Source organism: Varanus komodoensis, unplaced genomic scaffold, assembly GCF_004798865.1.
Source record: "Varanus komodoensis strain SLA01 unplaced genomic scaffold, ASM479886v1 scaffold7_3, whole genome shotgun sequence".
Lineage (NCBI taxonomy): Eukaryota > Metazoa > Chordata > Lepidosauria > Squamata > Varanidae > Varanus > Varanus komodoensis.
In genome coordinates, this window is record NW_025336480.1 from 5,184,842 (window position 1) to 5,190,841 (window position 6,000).

The following is a 6,000-nucleotide window of genomic DNA, read 5'->3' on the forward strand; positions in this document are numbered from 1 at the left end:
TTGGGAAAGGGTGGGAAAAATGCGGGACACAGAACAGTCAGATCCAGCCAAAGGGGGGAAAAGAGGCTCCTACTGTGAAAGGGGTGATCTACTGGACACACTCTGCTTTGCTCTCCCTTGTCAGCTTGCCTTCTGACCCCTGTCAAGAGAAACAAAACCCTCTTTCAGCCACTTTGGATCAATGTCCATGACAGGTGCCTGCTGCACTTTGACACGGGCACCCCCAAGGACATTGCACAGGTGAAGCTGCCCATTTAAGACCCACAGATATGTGCAAGTGCAAACAGTGTTTGCACATTTGGGGTGCAAAAAGAAAAAAAAAGTGCTGAAACAGTTCCTCTATTGTGTTGTATGGGCATCTTGAAGGAGCTTTCACTGGCTGTCAACTTGGTGATCACAAGGGGTGATTTCTGGAGGAAAAAAATGGGCAGGTTGCAGCAAATGAAAAAGGACTCACAGCTGCAGCAGGTGATATGCCAGTGACGATCACCCCACCATGCCACTTTGGAGGAGAAAATAGCAAGGCAGCGGGAGAGAAAGAGCAAGACTAGAGTCTAGAAAAAGAATTAAAGCAGGTAGGTTGGTCTGGGGAAAGGACAGAAATGGTGAGGAAACAGAGTGGATGGAGAGAAATATCAAAGCTAGAGACTGGAGTGGAGGGAAGTAGAGCAAAAGGGAAAGATGTGTGTGGGAAAAATATTGGATGGAGCCAAAAGCAGCTCTTTCTTTTTCTGCTAGCCACCAACAGCTGATCTGCAGAAGGTGAAGGAACAGGAAGGAAACTTATTAGTCCAATGTTTTCAAGGTTTGTATTAACAATACATTTTAGAAGGGGGTGGGGATGGAAAGTTTCGTTGGTACCATTAGAAGTCTCTGCAGCTGGGTTGCGGTATCCTGCTTTATATTATATAGAGATCTCAATGGAAGAACACAATAAGTGGAAGTCTTGCATATCCTGTAGAGGTTAATAATCAAGTTATGTGTATTATTTTTAAACACATATATAAATATGACAGCTAAATGTGTTGAAAAAGCATAGAATAGATTGATTTCATCAGTTATTTATTCCATATTAATACTCTGGGCATTCACAGGATTCCTCTAGATTCAGCTAGTCTGAAACCTGGATCTTGGCATAATATGAAAATGTTGGGTGCTGTAGCAGAAAATACAGAAAAAATGTATAGAATTATGTAGTAAGTGGAGTATTTGCATTTGTTTGTTTCAAGGAAATACTTTGTAGAAACTGAATACTCCTAAAACAAACAAAAACTAGCCTACTTAAGGGAATAGTTCATTGGTGCAAGCAAATGCTGGTTGTAACCTATGCTCATGCTTATGTTATTGAGTATCATCTAAAAATCTGTTTATGCTTATACTCCAGATCTAACAGTAGGCTTCTTGTTCTTGTGAGAGTGGCTTTATAGCTGAAAACAGGGTGCTCAGAGCCACGGGCCAATTCAGCCTGCCTAGGGTCTCAGTCCAGCCTTCTAGTGTTCTTCAGATGGCTGAGCACCTTTTTCTGGCCACACCCTCTTTCCTCAACCACAACCCTAACCTCCACCCCAATTCTAAGAGGTTGAAACATGTCTAAGGTTAGTTACTTGTAGTAATAGCTTTATACTAATCTATTTTGGTAGTTTGTGTTCCTCCTTGCACTATCAGCCCTGCCTACCCCTGGAATGTAGCATCCAAAAACGTCTCAGAATTGAATTTGGCTCCTGGACTAAATGTGATTCAACAGCCCTGATATTCTCCAGTGAAATGCTCATGAGAAGTTACTTCATACTTCTCAGAAACTGATCCAACCCAGTACTATCTCTTCTTGACTCTCCAAGGTCTCAGACAAAGATCTTTCTCAGCTCTCCTACCTGAACGTATTTCATTGGAAGTGTTGGGATCAAGGCCATCTCTATGCAAGGGGTGTGCACTCAGCCCTGTGCATATTAATAAGCTGTGTATAACCCTTGAAACAAATAGGCAGTAAAGAGAATGTTCAAATAACTACGCTAAGCCAATTCTGGTCAAGTTTCTACAGCACAATAGCCTACCCTGGCAATAAACCATGGTGGGTGACTTGCCTGAACAACCCACACCGTGCCTGGACTCACCATGGATTAATTGCCCCCTCCCTGAGGATAAGGATCTCTCTGTGAAAAAGGTGTAAATTGCACCACCACCCTTTTCAGAAGGTAAGATTACGTGTGCCTTTGCTTCTCCTTGACAGCCAGCCATTAAACAGCTGTCAAGAAAGCAAAGGGAAGAAGAGCCCTATTTGGGGCGTTTTTGGACCAATGGTCAGAGTCACTACTGCAGCACTCTGACAGCAGAGCAGCCCCCCCCACCCCCACTTGGCTCTATGGGAGCTCTCAATTTCTACCCTCGTGGAAGTGTTCAGTTGCACAAGTGCAGCTAAAAGTAATTCCAAAAATTGAAAATATTTACACACATTGAGTGCAGGAATATTAAAAGAAAAATGCTTGCCAACTACTGATAGGTGTTCCAGTGTGCCCCTTTGAAGAGACTGCCTGTGGCTTTCAGTCTGGGGACCATGAAAGCCAACTGTCAAGTGGAATTTATGATCTCCAAACAAGGGGGAGGGGAGGGGAAAAGCCACAGCGAGCCAAAATCGGCCTGCGATCATAGTGGGGGGGGGGCACTAGCTATTGCCAGTCACCCCTAAGTGGGAACTTTTAAGGCATCTAGCCCTGGCGGTGGCCAGGGAAGTTTTGCACTCACTCGTTTCCTTCACCATGATGGGGACAGTTGCCTCAGTTTGGATGACATACCAACCCAACATGGGTGAAACAACCCGAAGAGCAAGCTTTTGGTTGTCAGAATGGCTGGCTACCCTCAATCAAGTCACCCTGCAGGAATTGGTCCAAGTTTACAGGAGACACAATGCTTCATGTGTGAAAACTGACCATGGGTTGGCATGTTGTGCAAGTCCAGTCTCTACATAAAGTAATTCTTCAGTCAACAAGACCTTTTCCACCTTGTATGTTTCCAAAGTTCAGAGACTTGTGTGCTTGCTTTTTCTAGGGCAAACTCTACTTTCAAGAGCTCTTTTAGAGCTGTGGCATACATGGTATTTTGATTCATATTGTATATTTGTAGAAGAATTCAATGAAGGACATACAAAGCTTCCAAGAGGCTTTATTAAGCCCATAGGAATGGCAATCTCTACCAAATATTTATATTGCAAAACCCTCCGTCTGTACTAGTTAAATTCCATGAATTCCATTGTATATGAAGAAGGGTCACTCAAAAGTGAATGACACTTCCATTATTTCTCTCTTAGTGAACACTGGAACAATTTCAACTTCATCACTGACCATTACTGTAAAAAGTTATTCAGCTATTTTCCATATTGGCAGGGGAAAGTCTGTGTCAGAAAAGGCTGTCATGCTTAAAGAGTCTAGCTTCTGCCTTTAGACAGCAGTCCTGTGCACCCTTTCTTGAATAAATCCCATTGACTCAATTTCTGAGTGGACACGTATAGAATGGTATTTTAGTGTATTGGCATTACACAGAGAAACCTTTTAAAGGATGGAAATATTCATATGGATAGGCTTGCATCTTTAGGAATGCACTCCCATCTATGTTCATTAGAAAAATACTACTAGAAATCTTAGGAACCTTGAATTAACATCCTCATGTTAGGTACTGAGACTGGCAGGTAAGTTAGTGAATATTTCTAGTTTTGCCACTTACACACCATCTGAAAAAGAAACAACGCTTCACCAAAAAAAGAACAAACGAGGACATGCATGTACTTATGCTAATTTATATGTATAAATGCAAATTTAGAAATCACAGAAATTTAAATTGAAATACAGTATATCTCAGGTCTTGTAATTCATAGTAGGACAACTATGACTAGGCCACCTGCACAATCTCCTCTCTGGGTGTTGATCATTCATGGACAGCTCCAAGGCTTCTGTTCCCCCTCCGTATGGTTCCATATCTTGAAACTGGACTAGGACTGAACAGCCCATCACAGGACAGAGGATTGTCTTCTATAAGCCTGTTAGCTAGAGGACTACCCTATGTAAAGTAGGACATGTGGCTACCCTAGCTATCATGGATAATGTGTACTTCGGCCCCAAACTATTTTGGGGGGTGGGGTGGAAGGAAAAACATACCTTTCAGTATTCTACAGATGAAATAGATACACAGCTGTTTTTAACTCCCCATTGTTCCATACCTTGGATACATTCCAAAGCCTTTTCTCCCTGTTGCTGAAGATTCTGCTCTATATGTTGCATGGTCTGCTGTGTTCCTTTACTCTGCAACCACTGCTTCCCCAGTGATGGCAGGGAAGGTGGTCCAAGGAAGGACGTAAAGGCAGAAGTTCAGGGCCCCATTCAGCAGAAGGGGCTGGATGGCTGCTAAACCCAGCAGGACTGACTTACCACATTACCAGTTGAGTGAAGTAATGCAGATTACCATCTAAACTGGGAGTAGGTTGAAATCTAAACTCTAAAATTATCTGACAGCACCATGGAATATAACCAAACGTATATGGAAAAGCCAAGAAGGAAGTTACCATTTTGGTTGAAGATACGTTACAAAAAATGGACTGCCTTATAAACTCTCATTAAAAATTCAGAATGAGCTTCACCAACATGTGAAATGTCAGGCTGTGTGCTACACTGCACTTTAATGCTCACACCTGTGAATTTACATGTACCCTTTAGACTAAATGCTTACGCACATGTGCACACATATGCCAACTCAGGGGTTTAGGGTGCTCCTAGAGGAAGCATTTATTGTTTAAGCACAATGTCTCATACCCAAAATTTTACAGGGGCTCCAAACATGGTTTATCTTCAATCTGTAAACTTATAAAAAGTCTGCTCCTAATGTCTTTTCTCATGTTAGAAAAAGTTGAGGAAAAGTTGAGATTGCTGTACAGTGCCTCTTGGCTGGTTTGCAATATCAGTCCCTGCGATTGGCAGGCATTGTGAAGAACTAGGTTTAGGAAATGTTACATCAGGTGTGACTGTGTAGCTTGGAAAACAGGAGACATGATAGTGATGTACAAAATTATGCATGGTGTGGAAAAAATGCAAACATTCTTCTCCCTCTCCCATAACACTAGAACCCAGAGTCCTGTGCAGCCGATAGGTAGGAGATACAGGGCAGATAAGAGGAAGCGCTTCTTCACACACACGTTGCTAACCTATGGCATTTGGTACCACCAGATGTATGATCAGAAGCACCCTGCCTATGTACACCGGTTGCTGGAGAAAATGACTGGGTGGGCGCTATTGCTCCCCTCATTGTGGGCTTCCCACAGGCAGCTGCTTGGCCACTGCATGAATGGAACACTGGAGTAGATGGAGCCTTGCTTTCATCCCCCGATTTTTCTTATGGTCTTATGTAGTCTTCTCTTCTATCTAGACAGCATACTAGACAGCAAATCTAGACAGCATACCAAAAAGCAGAGGCATCACACTGCCAATAAAAGTGCGTATAGTCAAGGCTATGGTTTTCCCAGTTGCAATGCATGGCTGTGAAAGCTGGACCATAAGGAAGGCTGAGGGCTGAAAAAATTGAGGCTTTTGAATTGTGGTGCTGGAGGAGACTCCTGTGAGTCCCTTGGACCACAAGGCGATCAAACCATTCAGTCCTAGAGGAGAGCAACCATGACTGCTCTTTAGAAGGCCAGATACTAAAGATGAAACTCAAATACTTTGGTCACCTAATGAGAAGGAAGGACTCCCTGGAGAAGAGCCTAATGCTGGGAACAATAGAGGGCAAAAGAAGGAGGGGACAGCAGAGAATGAGGTGGCTAGATGGAGTCACTGAAGCAGTTGGTGTGAGCTTAAGTGGACTCCAGGGGATGGTGGAGGACAGGAAGGTCTGGAGGAATGTTGTCCATGGGGTCATGATGGGTCGGATGCGACTTTGCAACTAGCAACAACAACTTTTCTCTTCTGCCTTCTCTAGAACAGAACATTTTTCTTGCTCTGGCTCCAGCGCCAAGCCACTGAT